The sequence below is a fragment of the Triticum urartu genome, unplaced genomic scaffold (assembly GCF_056163025.1).
Source record: "Triticum urartu cultivar PI428250 unplaced genomic scaffold, HENAU_Tu73 scaffold2, whole genome shotgun sequence".
NCBI lineage: Eukaryota > Viridiplantae > Streptophyta > Magnoliopsida > Poales > Poaceae > Triticum > Triticum urartu.
The window spans coordinates 4,547,999-4,570,939 of record NW_028260368.1 but is presented as its reverse complement, the minus strand read 5'-3'; the positions used below and the strand labels follow the sequence as shown (position 1 = coordinate 4,570,939).

The 22,941-nt window shown below is 38.0% G+C and overlaps 1 non-coding gene across 1 annotated transcript; it reads left to right on the top strand.

Annotated features, from left to right (window-relative positions):
- Positions 1-5,937: 5,937 nt before the first annotated feature.
- Positions 5,938-6,009, top strand: TRNAR-UCU (transfer RNA arginine (anticodon UCU)). The gene has a single exon. It is a non-coding gene; the product is annotated as a tRNA-Arg (tRNA).
- Positions 6,010-22,941: the final 16,932 nt, after the last annotated feature.

Genomic DNA, 22,941 nt, shown 5'->3' with positions numbered 1-22,941 from the left:
GGTCGTAAGATCGAATCAAGAATTTCATTATATCCATTTCTTATACCTTCTATTTTATATGATATTTCATAAGAATAAACCATAGGGATAGGGTCTAGAATAGAAGTAATAAAGTGAATAAAAAGAGGGGGCAATCTAAATATTGCTAATATATTAGGACCATCTTATTAATAATTCTAATGAGTTATCTTGGAATTTAGAATCAAATAAAAAACCCTATATTATGCTCAAGGAAAGTAGATATAGATAGGAGCTTATGCCCTCAAAAAAAATACACTAGTTTCTTAAATTAAAAATAAAAAAGATTTTTTTCTTACGTCGAGAAATATTTGTTTTTCAAGATAAACAATGTCCGTTAGGCACCTAATCTTTATGTCATAATAGACCCGAACACTTGCCTCGGATTGACTTCAATATATAATTGCTCCAGTGAATAACTAAAAAAAAAATAGAAGGATGGTAGATAGTAAAGAAAAGAACTAATCACAATATCTATCTTTCAAAATCTATCTTTCAAAATCTATCTTTCAAAATATATATCTTTCAAAGATTCACTAAAAAGACAGTTGGCGGGTCTCTTTGTATGTCTTGTCCGGAAAGAGGAGGACTTAATGATTATTCGTTCGCCGGAACCAGAAGTAAAAATTGTTGTGGATAGGGATCCTGTAAAAACATCTTTTGAGGAATGGGCCAGACCCGGCCATTTCTCAAGAACACTAGCTAAGGGCCCTGATACTACCACTTGGATCTGGAACCTACATGCTGATGCTCACGATTTCGATAGTCATACTGGTGATTTGGAGGAGATTTCTCGAAAAGTCTTTAGTGCTCATTTCGGGCAACTTTCCATTATCTTTCTTTGGTTGAGTGGCATGTACTTTCATGGCGCCCGTTTTTCCAATTATGAAGCATGGCTAAGTGATCCTACTCACATTGGACCCAGTGCTCAGGTAGTTTGGCCTATAGTAGGGCAAGAAATATTGAATGGTGATGTAGGCGGGGGTTTCCGAGGAATCCAAATAACCTCTGGTTTTTTTCAGCTTTGGCGAGCATCTGGAATAACTAGTGAATTACAACTCTATTGTACTGCAATTGGTGCATTGATTTTTGCAGCGTTAATGCTTTTTGCTGGTTGGTTCCATTATCACAAAGCCGCTCCCAAATTGGCCTGGTTCCAAGATGTAGAATCCATGTTGAATCACCACTTAGCGGGATTATTAGGACTTGGGTCTCTTTCTTGGGCGGGGCACCAAATTCATGTATCTTTACCAATTAACCAATTTCTTGACGCTGGGGTGGATCCTAAAGAGATACCACTTCCTCATGAATTTATCTTGAATCGGGACCTTTTGGCTCAACTTTATCCTAGTTTTGCCGAAGGAGCAACCCCTTTTTTCACTTTAAATTGGTCCAAATACGCAGAATTTCTGACTTTTCGCGGAGGACTAGATCCAGTAACCGGTGGTCTCTGGCTGACCGATATTGCGCACCATCATTTAGCTATTGCTATTCTTTTCCTAATCGCAGGTCATATGTATAGGACCAATTGGGGTATTGGCCATGGACTTAAAGATATTTTGGAGGCTCACAAGGGCCCATTTACAGGACAAGGCCATAAGGGTCTTTATGAAATCTTAACAACGTCATGGCATGCTCAATTATCTCTTAACCTAGCTATGCTAGGCTCTACAACCATTGTTGTAGCTCATCATATGTATTCTATGCCTCCCTATCCATACCTAGCTACTGACTATGGTACACAACTTTCCTTGTTCACACACCACATGTGGATTGGCGGATTTCTAATAGTCGGTGCTGCTGCACATGCAGCAATTTTTATGGTAAGAGACTATGATCCAACTACTCGATACAACGATCTATTAGATCGCGTCCTTAGACACCGCGATGCAATCATATCCCACCTTAACTGGGTATGTATATTTCTAGGTTTTCACAGTTTTGGCTTGTACATTCATAATGATACCATGAGTGCTTTAGGCCGTCCACAAGATATGTTTTCGGATACTGCCATACAATTACAACCTATCTTTGCTCAATGGGTACAAAATATCCATGCTACTGCGCCTGGCGTAACAGCTCCTGGTGCAACAACAAGTACTAGCTTAACGTGGGGAGGCGGCGAGTTAGTAGCAGTAGGTGGCAAAGTGGCTTTGTTACCTATTCCATTAGGAACCGCAGATTTTTTAGTCCATCACATTCATGCATTTACCATACATGTGACTGTATTAATACTTTTGAAAGGTGTTTTATTTGCTCGGAGTTCCCGTTTGATACCCGATAAAGCAAATCTAGGTTTTCGCTTTCCTTGCGATGGGCCTGGCCGAGGGGGAACATGTCAAGTATCCGCCTGGGATCATGTTTTCTTAGGTTTATTCTGGATGTACAATGCAATTTCGGTAGTCATTTTCCATTTCAGTTGGAAAATGCAGTCGGATGTTTGGGGTACTATAAGTGATCAAGGGGTGGTAACTCATATTACAGGGGGAAACTTTGCACAGAGTTCCATTACGATTAATGGGTGGCTTCGAGATTTCTTGTGGGCACAGGCATCGCAAGTCATTCAGTCTTATGGTTCTTCATTATCTGCATATGGTCTTTTTTTCTTAGGTGCTCATTTTGTCTGGGCCTTCAGTTTAATGTTTTTATTCAGCGGCCGTGGTTATTGGCAAGAACTCATTGAATCTATCGTTTGGGCTCATAACAAATTAAAAGTTGCTCCTGCTACTCAGCCTAGAGCCTTGAGCATTATACAAGGACGCGCTGTAGGAGTAACCCATTACCTTCTGGGTGGAATTGCCACGACATGGGCATTCTTCTTAGCGAGAATTATTGCAGTAGGATAGTGGCTAGGAGGATTTGAAAGGCATTATGGAATTAAGATTTCCCAGGTTTAGCCAAGGCTTAGCTCAGGACCCCACTACTCGTCGTATTTGGTTTGGTATTGCTACCGCACATGATTTCGAAAGTCATGATGATATTACTGAAGAACGTCTTTATCAGAACATTTTTGCTTCTCACTTTGGGCAATTAGCAATAATCTTTCTATGGACGTCCGGAAATCTGTTTCATGTAGCTTGGCAAGGAAATTTTGAATCATGGATACAGGATCCTTTACACGTAAGACCTATTGCTCATGCGATTTGGGATCCTCATTTTGGTCAACCCGCTGTGGAAGCCTTTACTCGAGGAGGTGCTGCTGGTCCAGTGAATATTGCTTATTCTGGAGTTTATCAGTGGTGGTATACAATAGGATTACGCACCAATGAGGATCTTTATACTGGAGCTCTTTTTCTATTATTTCTTTCTACGCTGTCCTTAATAGCGGGTTGGTTACATCTACAACCCAAATGGAAACCAAGCCTTTCGTGGTTCAAAAACGCGGAATCTCGTCTCAATCATCATTTGTCAGGACTTTTCGGGGTAAGTTCTTTGGCTTGGACAGGACATTTAGTTCATGTTGCTATTCCCGCATCCAGGGGGGAGTACGTTCGATGGAATAATTTCTTAGATGTATTACCCTATCCCCAGGGGTTGGGACCCCTTTTGACGGGTCAATGGAATCTTTATGCCCAAAACCCTGATTCGAGTAATCATTTATTTGGTACCGCTCAAGGAGCGGGAACTGCCATTCTAACTCTTCTTGGGGGATTCCATCCACAAACACAAAGTTTGTGGCTGACCGATATGGCTCACCATCATTTAGCTATTGCATTTATTTTTCTCATTGCCGGTCACATGTATCGAACTAACTTCGGAATTGGGCACAGTATTAAAGATCTTTTAGAAGCGCATACTCCTCCGGGGGGTCGATTAGGGCGTGGGCATAAGGGCCTTTATGACACAATCAACAATTCGATTCATTTTCAGTTAGGTCTTGCTCTAGCTTCTTTAGGGGTTATTACTTCCTTAGTAGCTCAACATATGTACTCTTTACCTCCTTATGCATTCATAGCACAAGACTTTACTACTCAAGCTGCTTTATATACTCATCACCAATATATTGCAGGGTTCATCATGACAGGGGCTTTTGCTCATGGAGCTATTTTTTTCATTAGGGATTACAATCCGGAACAGAATGAGGATAATGTATTGGCAAGAATGTTAGACCATAAAGAAGCTATCATATCTCATTTAAGTTGGGCTAGCCTCTTTCTAGGATTCCATACCTTGGGCCTTTATGTTCATAACGACGTCATGCTTGCTTTTGGTACTCCAGAAAAGCAAATCTTGATCGAACCTATATTTGCCCAATGGATACAATCTGCTCATGGCAAGACGACATATGGGTTCGATATACTCTTATCTTCAACGAATGGCCCCGCTTTCAATGCGGGTCGAAGCCTATGGTTGCCCGGATGGTTGAATGCTGTTAATGAGAATAGTAATTCGCTTTTCTTAACAATAGGACCTGGGGATTTCTTGGTTCATCATGCTATTGCTCTAGGTTTGCATACAACTACATTGATTTTAGTAAAGGGCGCTTTAGATGCACGCGGTTCCAAATTAATGCCAGATAAAAAGGATTTTGGATATAGTTTTCCTTGTGACGGCCCAGGGCGCGGCGGTACTTGTGATATTTCTGCTTGGGACGCATTTTATTTGGCAGTTTTCTGGATGTTAAATACCATTGGGTGGGTTACTTTTTATTGGCATTGGAAACATATCACATTATGGCAGGGCAACGTTTCACAATTTAATGAATCCTCCACTTATTTGATGGGATGGTTAAGAGATTACCTATGGTTAAACTCTTCACAACTTATCAATGGATATAATCCTTTTGGGATGAATAGTTTATCGGTATGGGCGTGGATGTTCTTATTTGGACATCTTGTTTGGGCTACTGGATTTATGTTCTTAATTTCCTGGCGGGGGTATTGGCAGGAATTAATTGAGACTTTAGCATGGGCTCATGAACGCACACCTTTAGCTAATTTAATTCGCTGGAGAGATAAGCCCGTGGCTCTTTCCATTGTGCAAGCAAGATTGGTTGGATTAGCTCACTTTTCCGTGGGTTATATATTCACTTATGCAGCTTTCTTGATTGCCTCAACATCAGGCAAGTTTGGTTAATTTAGTTTGTTTTTTTGTACTGTATCAGCACCTAGTTCATTACTCTTGATAGAGAGGGAGGATCTGCCTTTTTAGATTTCTTTTTCTATTTATTTTTCCATCTAGGATTAGAACCGTATACTTGGTAATAATAGCAACGACACATTATGGCAAAAAAAAGTTTGATTCAGAGGGAGAAGAAGCGGCAGAAATTAGAACAGAAATATCATTTGATTCGTCAATCTTTAAAAAAAAAGATAAGAAGCAAAGTTTCTCCCTTGAGTTTGAGTGAAAAAACGAAAATGCGAGAAAAATTGCAATCCCTACCGCGTAATAGTGCACCTACACGCCTTCATCGACGTTGTTTTTTGACCGGAAGACCTAGAGCTAACTATCGACATTTTGGGCTATCCGGACACGTACTTCGAGAAATGGTTTATGAATGTTTGTTACCGGGTGCAACAAGATCCAGTTGGTAAGGATAAAATACCCTTTCGTATTTGTATGGATTTCTGGAATTGATAATCATAGAGGAGCCCTCTTTACCATTCTGTATAAATGGACTATTCTATTTGTATAGATATTGGTAGAGGGGCGTATCCAACCCTCTTTTATCCACTAGTTACCCCTCTTTAGTTTAAGAGTATAGAGCAGTTTGGTAGCTCATAAGGCTCATAACCTTGGGGTTGCGGGTTCGATTCCCACTACCGCCTCCATACTCCTTCTTTATGATATATGCATGATATAATATATACATCATGCATTTGTATCTGGATTTTTTGATTTCCTAAAAGAGTTTTGGTCTAACAGTTTTTTCTCGGAAGAAGCAAAAAAATAAAAGAAAGAATAAAATATGAAAGAAAAGCGTCCATTGTCTAATGGATAGGACAGAGGTCTTCTAAACCTTTGGTATAGGTTCAAATCCTATTGGACGCAATCTTATTTCTATCTATTCTTTAAATAACTATACTAAACTAAAAACAAAGAAAACTTTTTTGCATGATTCAAATGAAAAAGCTTTCTCAACGATTCCTATTCTACTAACAAGAGTAGACATGCAAAATTTATTTGTTACTGAAGAGAAAACCGTTCCAGCTGTTCCTGAATAGCTTCCTTCAAAAGGATTTCCGCTTGCTCGGTGAATGTCTTGCTAGAAGATATAATTTCTTGGAATTGAGGTTTAGTATCTTTTAGATGTTTACGTAACTCATCCAGAAATTTATTTACCTGTTCAATTTCTAACGAATCAAGATATCCTCTTGTTCCGGTATAAATAGTAGCTATCTGCTCTTCCACTGGGAGAGGATTTGCCTGGGATTGTTTAAGCAATTCCCTTAATCGTCGACCCCTTGCCAATTGATTCTGACTTGTTTTATCGAGAGCAGAGGCGAATTGTGCAAAGGCTTGTAACTCTGCGAATTGCGCTAGTTCCAATTTTGATTTGCCAGCTACTTGTTTCATGGCTTTAATTTGAGCCGCGGATCCTACTCTGGAAACAGAAATACCCACATTAATAGCGGGTCGAATTCCGGCATTGAATAGATCCGCAGATAAGAATATTTGTCCATCTGTAATGGAGATTACATTAGTAGGAATATAGGCGGAAACGTCTCCAGATTGAGTCTCAACTATTGGTAAAGCGGTCATACTTCCTTCGCCTAAAAGAGAATTTAATTTAGCGGCTCTTTCTAAAAGGCGTGAATGCAAATAAAAAACATCCCCTGGATAAGCCTCACGTCCGGGAGGTCTTCTTAATAGAAGGGACATTTGGCGATAAGCTTGTGCCTGTTTGGAGAGATCATCATAAATTATTAAAGTATGCCGTTCGCGGTACATAAAATACTCAGCCAGGGCTGCTCCCGTATAAGGAGCGAGGTATTGTAATGTAGCAGGTGAATCCGCCATTTCAGCTACTACAATAGTGTATTCCATGGCCCCCTCCTCATGGAAAGTAGTTACTACTTGAGCTACGGAGGATGCTCTTTGACCGATAGCTACATAAACACATATTACACCTTGCCCTTTTTGATTGAGAATTGTATCTGTGGCTACTGCTGTTTTGCCAGTCTGTCTGTCCCCAATAATTAACTCTCGCTGACCGCGCCCTATAGGGATCATCGAATCGATAGCAATAAGCCCTGTTTGAAGAGGTTCGTATACGGAACGCCTGGAAATTATACTTGGAGCAGGAGATTCAATTAAGCGAGATTCGGAAGCTATAATTTCGCCTTTCCCATCAATAGGTTTAGCCAGAGCATTTACAACACGACCCAAGTAAGCCTCACTCACGGGTATCTGAGCAATTCTTCCTGTTGCTTTTACAAAACTTCCCTCTTGTATCATCAACCCATCGCCCATTAATACAATCCCAACATTTTTGGATTCCAAATTCAGAGCAATACCCCTAGTACCTTCTGCAAATTCGACTAATTCACCTGACATTATTTCACCAAGACCTATAATACGAGCAATCCCATCCCCCACTTGAACTACGCGACCTATATTCTCAATCCCTACTTTCCTATTATATTGTTCAATACGTTCGCGGAGAATTTTATGAATTTCGTCGACTCGAAGGGTTGCCATTAGTGTTTCTTGACTCTTTTTTCGGAAGCAAGGGGAAAAATAATGCCTAAATTCTAAACGAAAGTAGAAGTTCAAGGCCTAATTAATTTAATTATTTCTTCCATTCCAGGGACCCGAGAATGCCAATATTAGCACGAATCGTACGGAAATGTAACTCGGTATTCAAACAACTATTCAGAGTTCCTAGAGCTCCTTGTACGGCCTGTTGGAAAACCCGCTGTCGGACCTGATTCATTGCCCTTTGTTTTTCAAAATAAAGGGTTTCGTTTTTAGACTTTTCCAATTGTTCCAAACTAATAGAAGTAGCATTAATCAAATTTGCTTTTTCTCGTTCTATCTCAGAGTATCCATTCATTCGATACTCATCCGCTTCTAGTTCGACTTTCTGTAATCGAATCCGAGCTTTTTCGAGTTGCTCAATGGTCCCTCTACGCAATTCTTCTGAATTTCGAATAGTACTCAAGATCCTCTGTTTTCGATTATCTAATAAATCTTTTAATGAAAGTAGATTATTTTGTAAGTTTACAACTTTTATGATCTCTTCCCGAACCAAACATGAATCTTTCGATTCATTTGGCTCTCACGCTCCTTTTTTTTTTTCTATAGCTATTTCCATATCTTTTTTTTAAGTAATGAGCCTATCCTCTATCTTCTTTTTTATGTTTATATTTCAATATACCGAAACCTATATAAGACTAGATAAATATTAAGAGGACTCTTCCGCCTAGATAAAAATATATCATGGTCAGCAAAGTTGTTTCTTTATTTTTATTTGCCCTCTAGTTAATAATTTCAATTTCATTAAGAAAAACTAACTAAATAAATGGAAAATGAAAATTAATAGAATTCTTTTTTATTTTTTTTTTCTTCAAATCCAAAAAATTTCTCTTTTTTATACATAGGTCGTCGATTCGGCATTGGTTAAAAAAGGGCAGGGTGCCCCCTTTTTTTTCTAGTAAATAGTTCAAACCATTTTATCGATATGAGTGTTCTATATCAGATAAATTTTACATTAGCTATTTCCCGTTTAAATTGGTACTAATACTAATATAGTTGTAGAAAGAGTACCTCTTTTTGCCTGGACTTCAAGCAGTTTAGCTTTAACCGTGTTAATGGTCTCACATTCTTGGTTTATAGAGAATCAAAGTTGATTTACCAATGAGTCGCGAAATGCTATGGTTCTTCCATATGATTTCTGAATTTATTCAGAAGTAATTCGTCGAGATCGTGCACCCTTTTCTTATTTATCCGAAAAATACTAAAAAATATTATAAAGTGCAGCCGGATAGATCCAATCTATTCTTGAAATAGACAACTCGCACACACTCCCTTTCCAAAAAAAATCAAAACACCAACCACTACAGTTAGATTTATTAGATTTGTTGCTAAAATATCGGTATTAAGCCACGAAACTGCCAGCGGATGGCCAGTGAGCTAAAAAAACGAAAGAATGGGTTACATTTTTCATATGCTCTCCTCTTATAGATAGGACGAACAAAGAACAAAGTTTTTCGATCACTTACTTCGCTCGCCCTTTTTTGATCGGTTTTTTTAATGCAAATAGATTCAATCTAGTAATTTCTTTTAGATTAAGTCTTACGTCTTGTTTGACCGGTGAAAGACTTCCTTTGTTGAAATGTTCTGTTCCCAAAATTCCTAAAATAAAAGGAAAAAACTTTCCACTTTCCTAAACTAAGGACGGGAAATAAGAAGGTGAGCATATCTTCTAAATTAATAATACTCAACTCAGCCCTTCCTAGAATGGGGTATTATCTGTCCCGATAAATAGATAATTCCAGGAGTAATAAATAGGAGTAAATTAAATAAAGTATTGATATAATTGGAATTGTGGAAGCAAATACCAATTTACTAAAAAAAGAAAAAAGTATCTAATCGAAATCGAAAGAATTTTTTTTTTAAGATTAAACAAAAGGGTTCGCAAATAAAAGCGCTAGTGCCACAACTAGTCCATAAATTGTTAAAGCTTCCATAAAAGCTAGACTAAGCAATAAAGTACCTCGTATTTTACCTTCTGCTTCTGGCTGTCTCGCAATACCTTCTACAGCTTGTCCTGCAGCAGTACCTTGACCAACTCCAGGTCCAATAGAAGCAAGCCCTACGGCCAATCCAGCAGCAATAACAGAAGCAGCAGCAATTAGTGGATTCATGGTGAGTAGTTCCTCGTGTCAAAAAAAAGAAATGGTTAAGGATACAATCAACCAATAAATTCTTACTTCTAAGCTCTATTGGGGAGAAGTAAAGTAACTAAAAAGTACAAATTGAAATCAAATTGAAATGATAATGTGAATTGTCCGAACTACATAGAAGGGAATTCCATATCCATATATCGGATTAGATAATGAATCTAACCTAGGAATATATAATATAATATCCTATATATATACATTTGTTTCTTCTATTTTGTTTGCATATTTTCTCATTTTCTATTGAATCGGATTCTAAAATCATTGCTTAAAGTGGAAACCTGCATAAAAGAGGACTCCACTTATAGACATTAAGGATATTATAGTATAGATCTAGCCTGACTCCACCCTCCTTAATGCATATATACTTTGAAAATTCCATAATATAGTCTATTCTATTCTCTCTCCTACAACTCTAGGCTATATATTCATACGCATTTCTAACTATTTTTTTGCAACCAAGCAGATTATCTGGAACCATGCATGAATTGAGCTAAGCTGCAAAAAAAAAAAATACTATTTCCAAAAAGAGTCAATTCAATGATGACCCTCCATGGATTCACCTATATAGGCTGCGGCTAATGTTGCAAAAATAAGAGCTTGAATACCGCTTGTAAATAATCCAAGAAACATGACCGGTATAGGGATTACTAAGGGGACTAAAGAAACAAGAACAACAACGACTAATTCATCCGCCAATATATTCCCGAAAAGTCGAAAGCTAAGCGATAATGGTTTTGTGAAATCTTCTAGGATGTTAATTGGTAAAAGGATTGGAGTTGGTTTAATATATTTCTCGAAATAGCTCAATCCTTTTTTGCTAAGACCAGCATAAAAATATGCCGCTGACGTGAGTAAAGCTAAAGCAACAGTAGTATTTATATCATTCGTGGGCGCTGCTAATTCCCCATGGGGTAACTCTATAATTTTCCAAGGTAAAAGAGCACCCGACCAATTCGAAACAAAAATAAAAAGGAACATAGTTCCAATAAAGGGAACCCAGGGACCATATTCTTCTCCAATCTGAGTTTTGCTCAAGTCTCGAATAAACTCAAGGACATATTCAAAAAAATTCTGACCGTCGGTCGGGATGGTTTGTGGATTCCGAACAGCTATGACAACTGAACCTAGCAAGATAGTAATTACGACCCAAGAAGTGATGAGTACTTGGGCATGAATTTGGAAACCTCCTATTTGCCAATAGAAGTGTTGGCCTACTTCTACACCCGATATATCGTATAACCCCTTGAGTGTTTTAATGGAACAAGGTATAATATTCATATTGTCCTCTGATAAAAATTGAACTTCAAAAAAGGAATTCTTTTGATTCAACCATCTCTTTCTCAACTCAGCAACTTGAAGTATTAATCTTATATTTAGGATACCAAGAAAGCACATCAGATCATAATATATATCAATACCCTCTAATATATATCAATATTCCCCTTCTTTTTTCTATGCAAAAAAAATTCTATGCAAAAAAAAAGATATAGTAAAGTAAGTGATTCCATAAATTTACGCAGTTGCCCAAGAATTCACTATATATTCTTAATCAACGATTTCTTATATAGAGAGAACGGCCCTCACAAATTGAAAATACTAATTTGTTAAGAATCAATCGAATTGAAGTCATAGTGTCATCGTTGGCTGGAATCGATATATTCGCGAGATCCGGGTCACAATTTGTATCGACTAAAGAAATAGTAGGAATCCCCAAAATGGCACATTCCCGAAGAGCTATATACTCTTTTTGCTGATCAAGGACGATCACAATGTCTGGCAATCTCGTCATATATTTGATCCCGCCGAGATACCTTTGCAAAGTAGATAATTTTCTCTTCAAGATTGCCACATCTCTTTTTGGGAGATGGTGGAATTTTCCCATTTTTTCTTCTGCTCTTAAGTCTCTAAATTGAGAAAGTCTAGTTTTCGTAATCGACCAATTCGTTAACATACCACTGAACCACTTTTTATTAACATAATGACAACGAGCCCTTATTGCAGCTGATGCTACTAAATCTGTTGCTCTTTTTTTGGTACCAACAATTAAGAAACTTTTTCCCTGACTTGCTGCATCAAAAACTAAATCACAAGCTTCTGATAAAAAACGAGCCGTTCTAGCGAGATTTATAATATGAGTACCTTTACGCTTTGCCGAAATGTAAGGGGCCATTTTAGGATTCCATTTCTTAATACCATGACCAAAATGAACTCCTGCTTCTATCATCTCTTTCAAATTAATGTTCCAATATCTTCTTGTCATTTTTTCCACACTTCCTTTTTTTTAATCCTACCATTCCATTACGGAATTTAGTTCTTTTTGAAGATTAAGAAAGATCCGAAATAGCTTGAAATAAATAATAATTGTTCCGAGAGAACCTTGTACTAAGATAAGAGTTGGCCATTGATACATGGTATAAACATAACCACCTTAATGAATTAACTGACTTGTTTTACTTATTAAAATAAAAATCTTAAAAATCTAAAATTTGACCTGTTAGTGTTCTAAGTTCAAAAGTCTAGTAAAGTAAAAAATATTTTTATGGGGGTTCTTATGTCTCATAAAAATTGTTTGTTACGTCAGAATCTGAAGAAACTAATTCTGTATGGAGAAACAAAAAATCTCTCATTTCCGACGCGAATAGATTTTTTTTTTTTATTTCGAAATAAAGGTTCTTGTCTTGTGGGGAACGATGCACAAATTTTTGGAATCCGGTACCAACAGGTATAATCCCCCCCAGAACTACGTTTTCTTTCAAGCCTTTCAACCAATCAATGCGACCTCGTAGGGCAGCTTTTGCTAAAACTCGAGCAGTTTCTTGAAAACTTGCTTCAGATATGAAACTTTGGGTATTCAGGGAAGCCCTTGTTATTCCCAATAAGATTGCCCGATAATAGATCGATTCATCCAAAGCTCGTCCTGCTCGTTCCGCTCGCAATAGTCCGATTAATTCCCCAGGCGAAAAAACATTAGACATTCCATCTTCGGAAACCCGCACTTTTGATGTTACTTGGCGTATAATAATCTCTATATGTCTATTATGGATCTGTACCCCTTGGGATCGATAAACCTTTTGGATTTTATTAACCAAAGAGATACGACTTTGGGCTATGGTTAGCTCAGCTCCAATCAAGAATCCCCAAGGGACCCCAAGAATTCTTGGTATACGCTCATTCCAATCCTCAATTCTCCTTTCGAGATTCGGGGATAATGAATCAATTGAACGCGCTTCAAAGATTTGTTCCACTTTTGGAAGACCTTGCGTTATGTCACTAGATCTCGATTTTTCATATATAAACGTAACTAACCTATCTCCCTTGTAAAGGATTTCTCCATAATGACCATTAACAGTTGCTCCTGTAGTGGCCAAATAAGGTTTAGCTGCTCTTATAACAAAGGAATTCATATTTACAATGAAAATTTGACCGGATTTTTTTATGTGCGATTTAAATAGACATACATTTTCACAAATAAATTGTCCAAGGTGAATTATTGCCAATGTCTCTTCCCAAGAATCATGATGGACAAAGTGACAATTCAAAAGGAATGGATCCAACATTATGTTACTATCGAAATTAGAAATCCTTTTATTTTCATCTATTAAAGAGTATTTAAGTTCTTGAAGTACTTGGAAGGTTTGTTTTAAATTGTCAACGAACAAATATTTTTTTAACAGGATTTTATTATGCGTTAGTAAATAGTAAGATGAAGAAAAATGCGATATACTAGCTACAATAGCGCCTAAGGGCCCAAAAATTTCTCGAATAGGAATTCTAGGATTCCATTCTTTTATCGCATTGGGATGTTTTGAATTCTTGAATAAACCAATTCGAGAACAGTTGGATGCCGACAAAATCATCAAAGAGTGGTATTCTTTATTTCGATTCAACAAAGTGCCAATAGCTTCTGGATGTTGGCTAAGTGATTCAATCTTCGCCTTGGAATAAAAAGAATTGATATTGGCGCGATCTAACCTATTATGGGGAATCGGTCCTGCACTTGTCCTACCATACCTTTTTCGTGTATACGAAATAGTGGACTTGACTAACTCAATTCTTAGGAAATCGCGAATAAGATCATTTGCTCTTACCTCAACAAGGGAAGCACCAGCCTTTTCTTTTTCTTCTTGTTCCCAATTCACTACTAAGCAAGTTCTAACAAATTGACTATTTGTGTGATAAATTCTTTGAGTTAACTTGCTATTTTCATGAGAAATAAAATTGACAAGTCGAATTTGGAGATTATTTTCTTCTTGCAAGAGATCCTGCGGGAAAAGTGTTGCTAAATTTCTTCCTTCGTCCATTTCATATGCCACTGTAGGGCGAACGGAAACAAAATACTTTTCCTTGCTCTTGAGAATTTTTTTCCGTTGAACATAGACCCAATTTTTCCTTTTTTTTGATTCCTTAGAATCTTTTTTTTGTCTTTCTGGCGGTATCAAACAGCCACCTAATATCTTATCCGCCTCTTCAGGAAAATGAATATCTCCGGAAAATATTTTGAGTTCCGTATGGCTTTTTTTTCTCTTCACTCGGACCAGTCCGCCTAGTCGACTTCTTGTATTTTTTGTGAGTTGTGTATTCACTCCAATAATACTATTGTCAAGTATCTTTAGGGATGAAGATCTCGGCAAGATATGAAGTTCTTGAAGAATGAAAAAAAACCGATCTACTTCTTTTTGGTATTTTAGACTAAATTCTTTTGTTCCTCGATGCTCAATCAAACCCTCTTTTTTTAAGATGGAATCTTCCTCTGGGCTCTCGTATTCGTCCTCTGAATCTTCTTCTGAGTCTTCCTCTAAAGTACCATATTTTTCCTCTGCGCTTTCCCCGGGGCTGCCATATTCGTCTTCTGAGTCTTCCTCTAGAGTTCCATATTCGTCCTCTTGGGTCCTATATTTGCTCTCTGGGCTCCCATATTCCTCTTCTGAGTCTTTCTCTAAAGTCCTATATTCGTTCTCTGGGTTCCCATATTCGTTTTCTGGGCTCCCATATTCGTCTTCTAGGGTTTCATATTCGTATTCGTCTTCTAGGATTCCATATTTAGATTCTTCTAGGGTTTCATATTCATATTCGTCCTCTCGGGTCCTGTATTCGTCTTCTAGGGTCTCATATTCCTCTTCTGAGTCTTCCGCTCGAGTCCTATATTCTTCTTCTAGGGTCCTATATCTAAATTTAACAATTCCTGAACCCTTTTTATCTTTTCTGTATCGGGGATCGTCAAAATAAGCAAAAATAGTATTTCTACGTAAAACACCCATAAGGGGGATTTCAATCGAAATCCCAAAACAGGATATTAGTTCTTTCTCTTGTTCTTGATGATATTGTAATGGAATGACGAACCTATTTCTTCGCTTTTTCGCCAACAAATCTGAATTATCTTGAAAAATAGAAGGATAGATAAAATTCCAATGGCCATTGGACATGATTCGATCCGACGTTGAATAATCAAGAATTTCCCTATCTTTTTTACCATAAGTATTCATTTGATCTTGATCCTTGTGGAGTGAAAAAGACGCTATACTGGATCTGCACATACTTACTGACAATATCCATAAATGGCTTGTTTTTGGTAATCGGCGAAGATTACCATATTGATATTCGGGCGCATGGTAAACATCAGTACTCCAGTGCATTTCGCCGTCTGATTCAGAATAAATATGCTTTTGTACCCTTTCTTTAAAATGTAAAGTGGACGTTCCGGCACGAATCTCCGCAATTACTTGTTCGGATTTTACATATTGATCATTTTGCACTAGAATCAAGCTTTTTGAGGGAATATTCACACTATATAGAATATCTTGACTCTGAATAGTTACATGCAAGTCTATATAACATAGAAAAGCAGGCTGCCCATGACGGGTACGTGTGGGGTGAACCAAATTCTCATTGAATTTTATTTTTCCATTCGAAGGGGATCGTACAAGGTCGGCAGTACCCCCTGTGAATACTCCGCCAGTATGAAAAGTTCTTAATGTTAGTTGAGTCCCTGGCTCCCCAATTGATTGACCTGCAATAATACCTACGGCTTCTCCCAATTCGACCAGATCACTATGAGTAGGACTCCGGCCATAGCATAATTGACAGATCCAAGAAGTGCTTCGGCAAGTAAAGGGGGTTCTAATATATATTGGTTGTGCTCGAAATGGTTGTGCTCGAAAGGCAGTTATGAATCGATTGACTAATCCAATTCCAATATCTTGATTTCGCGCGGCAATGCATCGTGAACCGATATATATATCGTCTGCTAATACACGACCAATTAGTGTTTGGACAAAAAGTTTTTCCGTCATCCCATTTTGAGGACTTACAGAAATACCTCGGATAGTACCACAATCTCTTCTACGCACAATAATATGTTGAACTACTTCAACAAGTCTACGTGTAAGATATCCAGCATCTGCTGTTCGCACAGCAGTATCTACAACCCCTTTGCGGGCTCCATAGCAGGAAATTATATATTCTGTCAAAGAAAGTCCCTCGCGTAAATTGCTTTGAATAGGTAAATCAATCATTTGTCCTTGAGGGTCCGACATTAATCCTCTCATACCTACTAATTGGTGTACTTGAGATGCATTTCCTCTGGCTCCTGAAAAAGACATTAGATAGACTGGATTAGAAGGATCCGTTATCCGAAAATTTGAATTCATTTCTTGTTTCAAATATTCACTTGTCGCATACCATATCTCAACAGATTGGCGTAATTTTTCTACCGCGTGTACAGCCCCATAATAATAGTGTTTCTCCAAAAGAAAACTCTGTTGTTCCGCGTCTTGGACTAACCATCCCTTAGAGGGTATTGTTAAAAGATCCTCGATTCCTAACGAAATCGATGTAGTAGTGGCTTGATGGAAGCCCAGAGTCTTTAGTTGATCCAGTATATGGGATGTATATCCCATTCCAAAATGATCTATTAATCTGCTAATAAGTCGTTTCATACCAGTTCCGTCTATCTCTTTATTATGAAAGACCAGATTGGCCCGTTCCGCCATACATAAGTACCCCCTTTTCGGCTGAGTAGGATTCGACAATTGCTGAGTAGGATTCGACAATGGGCCTGAGTCAGTGATTCGAAAATTTAATTAACTTAATTGCCTCAATCTCAATCTGGATTCGCGTGGCAAATAATGATGATACTAGGGAAATCGGAATGCCCCCCGAAAGGGGAGGGGCATCGCCGAATCTAACTTTCTTGTTTAGGTAGTGTATGAATAGGCCTGACTAAATCCTTGTATGGCTTCCTCTATTTCTCTATAAAAAGAAATATGACCAAGAGTGGTTCGAATGTATATCGAACGAATTTCTTTTTTTCTATTTCCCATTATTAGATAGTGGGCATAAATCTCATGATAAGTCCCCAAAGATTCATATTGAACTTCAATCGGAACTTCTCTTGACCCAATGACGCGTTGATCCAGGTTCCATCGTAGCCACAAGGGACTATCTAAACTGATTAGTTTTTGTCTATAAGCTCCCAGTGCATCATAAGAACTAGAAAAATGGGGTTCTTTATCTTTCCTATATTTAAAATTATTATTATTATTGTAATTTACTTTTAGATTTGGGTAGTTTCTGCAACTATTATATCTATTTGCACAAATACCTCGACGCTTTCCAATCGTTAATACATAAAGCCCGATAAGCATGTCTTGGGTTGGTACGCAAATAGGATCCCCAATAGCGGGAGATAAGAGATTCATATGAGAAAACATAAGTAAACGGGCTTCTGCCTGAGCTTCCAAGGATAAAGGTAGATGAACAGCCATTTGATCTCCATCAAAGTCCGCATTGAAACCCTTACACACTAATGGGTGTAAAGAAATAGTACGCCCCTCTACTAAAGTGGGTTGAAAGGCCTGTATGCCTAATCTATGCAGGGTAGGTGCTCTATTTAACAGTACAGGATGTCCCCGCATAACTTCTTGAAGTATTTCCCATACAATGGGTTCTTTTTCCCAAATTTTCCTTTTAGCAATCCTTACATTAGAAGTGGCGCGTTTCGTGATTAAATCGCGAATTACAAATAGCTGAAAAAGCTTTATTGCTATCTCTAGAGGTAATCCACATTGATGTAATGAAAGCGAAGGACCCACAACAATGACAGAACGCCCCGAGTAATCGACCCGTTTCCCAAGCAGAGTCTCGCGAAACCTTCCCTCTTTACCTTCAATTACATCTGAAAGTGATTTGTATACTTTATTGTGACCATCCCTCGTCGGTTGCCCGCGGGACCCACTATCAAGAAGTGTATCCACGGCTTCTTGTACCAATTTTTCCTGGCACATTACTAAATCTGCTGGCGCTAATTCACTTCTTTTTAATAGATAGGCAAGATTGTTGTTCCGACGGATAACTCTCTTATAAAGTTCATTAATGTCTGAAGTCACTACTTTATCTCCAGACCTATAAACAATAGGTCTCAATTCGGGAGGAAGAACCGGTAATAAGCACAAAACCATCCATTCTGGTTCTACATTTGTTTGAATAAAATGTTTCGCCAATTGCATGCGTCTAATCAAAAAAACTTTTCTTATTCGTCTTTTTCTATCTTCCCACTCATCTCCACTATACCCCTCGTCTTCTAATTCCTTCCATTCGACCAAAGAATTCTCTATAATAATTCGCAAATCCAAATCTGCTAATTGTTCTCTAATAGCACCTGCTCCTGTCGCAATTTCCCGATTTCGAAATGTTGCAAAGCCTGGGGTAGAAAAAAAGGGAGAAATGCTGTGGTTACAGGATGCAATTTCCTCTTCGAATAAACCTCGTAATCGTAAAAAAGTGGGTTTTTTAGTGCTGGGCCTAGCAAAAGAGAAATCGCCGTATACTAGGCCCTCCAACTTCTTAAGAGGTTTATCTAAAAGATTCGCGATATAACTAGGAAGACCTTTCAAATACCACACATGAGTCACGGGACATGCGAGTTTGATGTATCCCATTTGATATCTTCGTATCCGAGAATCCACAAATTCGACCCCGCATTTTTGGCAAAATCTTTCGTCTTCGTTTTCAGCTCCGCTCGCTCGAGAATTGCCACAAGCGCAAATCCCGCTTTTTATGGGTCCAAAGATTCTTTCGCAAAACAATCCATCTTTTTCTGGTTTATCGGTTTTATAATGAAAAGTAGAGGGCCTTGTGACTTCGCCAACGACTTCTCCATTAGGTAGGTTTTTGTTAGCCCAAGCCTTTATTTGTTGAGGGGAAACGAGTCCAATTTGAAGTTGTTGATGTTTATATTGGTCAATCATAAAATAGAAATAAGAAAAGAATTTATATTTATTCCGATCAAACTTCCTCCCTATTAACCTGGAAGTTCTTTTCAGATACAAGGAAATGATTCAGTTCTAGAGCCAAAGATCGTAGTTCTCGAACGAGCACTCGAAAAGATTCTGGAGGATCCTCATGATTAGGTATTCTTTTTCCCCAGATCGTAGCATTAAGTATTTCTTGGCGAGCTATAAGATGGTCAGATTTATAAGTAAGTATCTCTTGTAAAATATGAGCAACACCAAATCCTTCTAAAGCCCAAACTTCCATTTCTCCTACTCGTTGTCCCCCTTGCTTGGCTCTTCCTCTAACCGGTTGTTGTGTAACAAGTGAGTAGGGCCCAGTAGAACGCCCATGAATTTTCTCATCAACTTGATGAATTAATTTTAAGATATAGGACTTCCCTATTAGAACAGGTTGCTCAAAGGGGTCGCCTGTTCTTCCATCAAATATTCTGCTTTTTCCCGGGTACTCGGGTTCAAATACCCATGGATTTTTTGTTTCTTTACTGGCTTCATATAATTCTGAAAACACAAGTTTTCTTGAAGCCTCTTGCTCATATCTCTCATCAAAGGGTGCTATTCTATAATGTTTCTTTAGCAGATCCCCCGCTAATCCGAGCGAGCTTTCAAATATTTGTCCCACATTCATTCGGGAGGGTACTCCTAAGGGATTGAAGACCATATCAACGGGTGTTCCATCTTGCAAATAGGGCATATCTTGCCTAGGCAAAATTTTGGAAATGATCCCTTTATTCCCATGTCTTCCGGCTACTTTATCCCCAACTTTGATTTCACGTTTCTGTAAAATATATACACGAACCATTATGTCGAGCGGGTCCCTTTGGATCCATTTCACATCGATAACGCGCCCTCTTCCACCTATAGGTAATTTCAGAGAAGTTTCTTTTGAAGTGGAAACCTCAAGGCCAAATATGGCCCGTAATAATCCAGCTTCCGCGATATAAGATGATTCGCTCGCTATCTGAGGCGTTAATTTACCTACTAAAATATCACCAGTTTCTACCCAGGATCCCAACCTAACAACTCCATTTCTGTCCAAATTGCGGAGTAAATGTTCTTCTAGATGTGGTATTTCTTTAGTGATTTTTTCAGCGGAGCCCTGGCTTGTCGTATCCGTCTGAATTTCATATTTCCGGATGTGAAAAGAGGTATAAATATCTTCATATACCAAACGTTCGCTAATTAGTACTGCGTCTTCAAAATTGTAACCTTCCCATGGCATATAAGCTACTAATACGTTTTTTCCTAAAGCAAGTTCGCCCCCAATTGTAGCAGCTCCTTCTGCTAAAATTTGTCCTTTTTTAATGGATTTACCCCGTGGAACCCGGGGTTTTTGGTGCATACAAGTATTTTTGTTAGAGCGACGGTGGTTAACTAAAGGAATACTTATAGTCTTCCCACTACTTGATAAAAGTATCTTATGACTATCAGTAGAAATGATCTTTCCCTCGCGTTCGGCTATAATGGAAACCCTCGAATCTAGAGCTGTTTGGCGTTCCAATCCAGTTCCAACAATGCATTTCTCGGACCGAGAAAGCGGAACTGCTTGGCGCTGCATATTAGAACTCATTAAAGCCCGATTCGCATCATTGTGCTCAATAAAAGGAATGAGAGAACCCCCAATAGAAAAATATTGGAAAGGAAAAATACTTCTAACATGAATCTGTTCCCATGCAATAGTCAAGAATTCTTGACGGTATCTAGCCGGAACAACCTGTTCTTCCTGAATACCTTGATTCAAGGACAAAGAATTTCCTGCTGCTATCATATAATATTCATCTCTATTTGGTGATAGATAAACCACCTGTCTCTCTTTTTTTTCTTTTGCTTTCTCAGCAGATATTTCATAAAACGGACTCTCTATGGATCCCCACAAGTGATCAATTCTCGCATGAATTGTTAAGGATCCAGTAAGTCCAACATTGATTCCTTCAGACGTGTCAATTGGACAAATACGCCCATAGTGACTCGGATGAATATCTCGGCTCCGAAAACTTGCGGTTCTCCCCGTCAACCCTCCAGGACCTAAACAACTCACTTTTCGCCCATGAACAGTTTGTGTCAATGGATTCGTTTGATCAAAAACTTGAGATAACGGGTATGTGCCAAAAAAGGTCTCATAAGTAGTTATTAATAAAATTGAAGTTGAAGTTGGAGTTACCAAAGTTTGGGGAGTCGGTTTCGATTGACGTATGAATACTCTACGAATAGTTTTTTGAACTGCATGTTGTAAACGACCAAGAGCCAATCCGAATTGATCTTGTAACAGATCCGCAACCGAACGAATACGTTTATTTTTCAAGTGATTCATATCGTCATCGTCAAGTATACCCGTTCCAAATTTCATTCCAATCAAATGATCCGTAGCGGCCAATACATCTCGTGGTAACAAGAATGTATTGTTCTGAGGAATATCAAGATTAAGTCTCCGATTCATATTTCGTCGACCAATCCTTCCTAATTCACATTTTTGTTGAAAAAATTTCTTTTGTAATTCCTCGCATAAGGACTCCGAAAATACCAGGTCCCCACCTACACAAGCAAATTGTTGATAAAACTCCAAAATAGCTTTTTCTTTTGACTCAATCCTCTTCTTCTCTTTAGCATTCGGGAAAGACAAGAAAATTTCAGGGTAGGAAACATTATCCAGAATTTCTCTTAGATTCGAACCCATAGCTGATGATAGAACTAGAATAGATATCTTTTGTTTTCTACTCACGCGAGCCCATATCCTTTCTTTTTTATCAATTGCTAATTCCGATCTCCCCCCCCAATCTGATATTATAGTGCCAGTGTAGATAGAAATTCCCTTATGATCTAATTCCGAGCGGTAGTAAATACCAGGACTTAGCAATATTTGATTGATCACAATTCGGTATATTCCATTTATAATAAAGGTTCCTAAGGAATTCATTATAGGAATGTTTCCGATAGAAATGGTTTGCTTTTGCACATCGAAACCAAAAATTAATCTCGCAGATACATATAATTCGGAAGAATAGGTGAGTGATTCATACACAGCATCTCTTTCTTTTATCGAGGGTTCTAGCAGTTGATATCCTTTCGCAAATAATTGAAATGCAATTTCGTGATCTGGATCTTTAATTGTTGGAAACTTGTCAAGTTCTTCTGCCAAGGCTTGATTAATGAACCTACAAAATCCCTCGAATTGGATCTGACTAAATCCGGGTATTGTGGACATTCCCTCGTTTCCATTCCGGAGCATCTTAATCTTAAGTTTCCTGTTTATCAAAGAAAAATTCCATTATCAGCTCACTCTTCATCAATCCCTATGGATCGATCTAGCAATCATGGAATCTATATTCTGTTTACTGAATCACATGAAATTCTAGGGAACTCCACATACGTATTTCATATATGTATTTCATACATATGAATAGAGACCATTTGGACGAAAGTTCGAGTTTGCCAGGGGTACAAATGAAATGAAAATGAATTGATAAAACATTCCTACAAAAAAAATTCTGCCACTTATACTTTATGTTATGATATTCTAATCAGATTGGATGGCAAAGATTTCTCATTTTATCTCCTTTCTATGAATGTAATAAAGCCGTAATATAATATACTAGAAAGTTTGACTTTACTTCGATTTAGAATAGCGTGCTTACTTTAATTTCTCAAAATAATTTGAGGGTTCTTTTTTATTTCGGATCGGAGTAGTATAATTGCTAGAAAATTCAGTATTTCATTGTGGAATTCTAAAATAAAGTAAGTCCCTTTTTTAAGTACATGCCAATCTAGTTATCCACCTCTCCCCATATCCA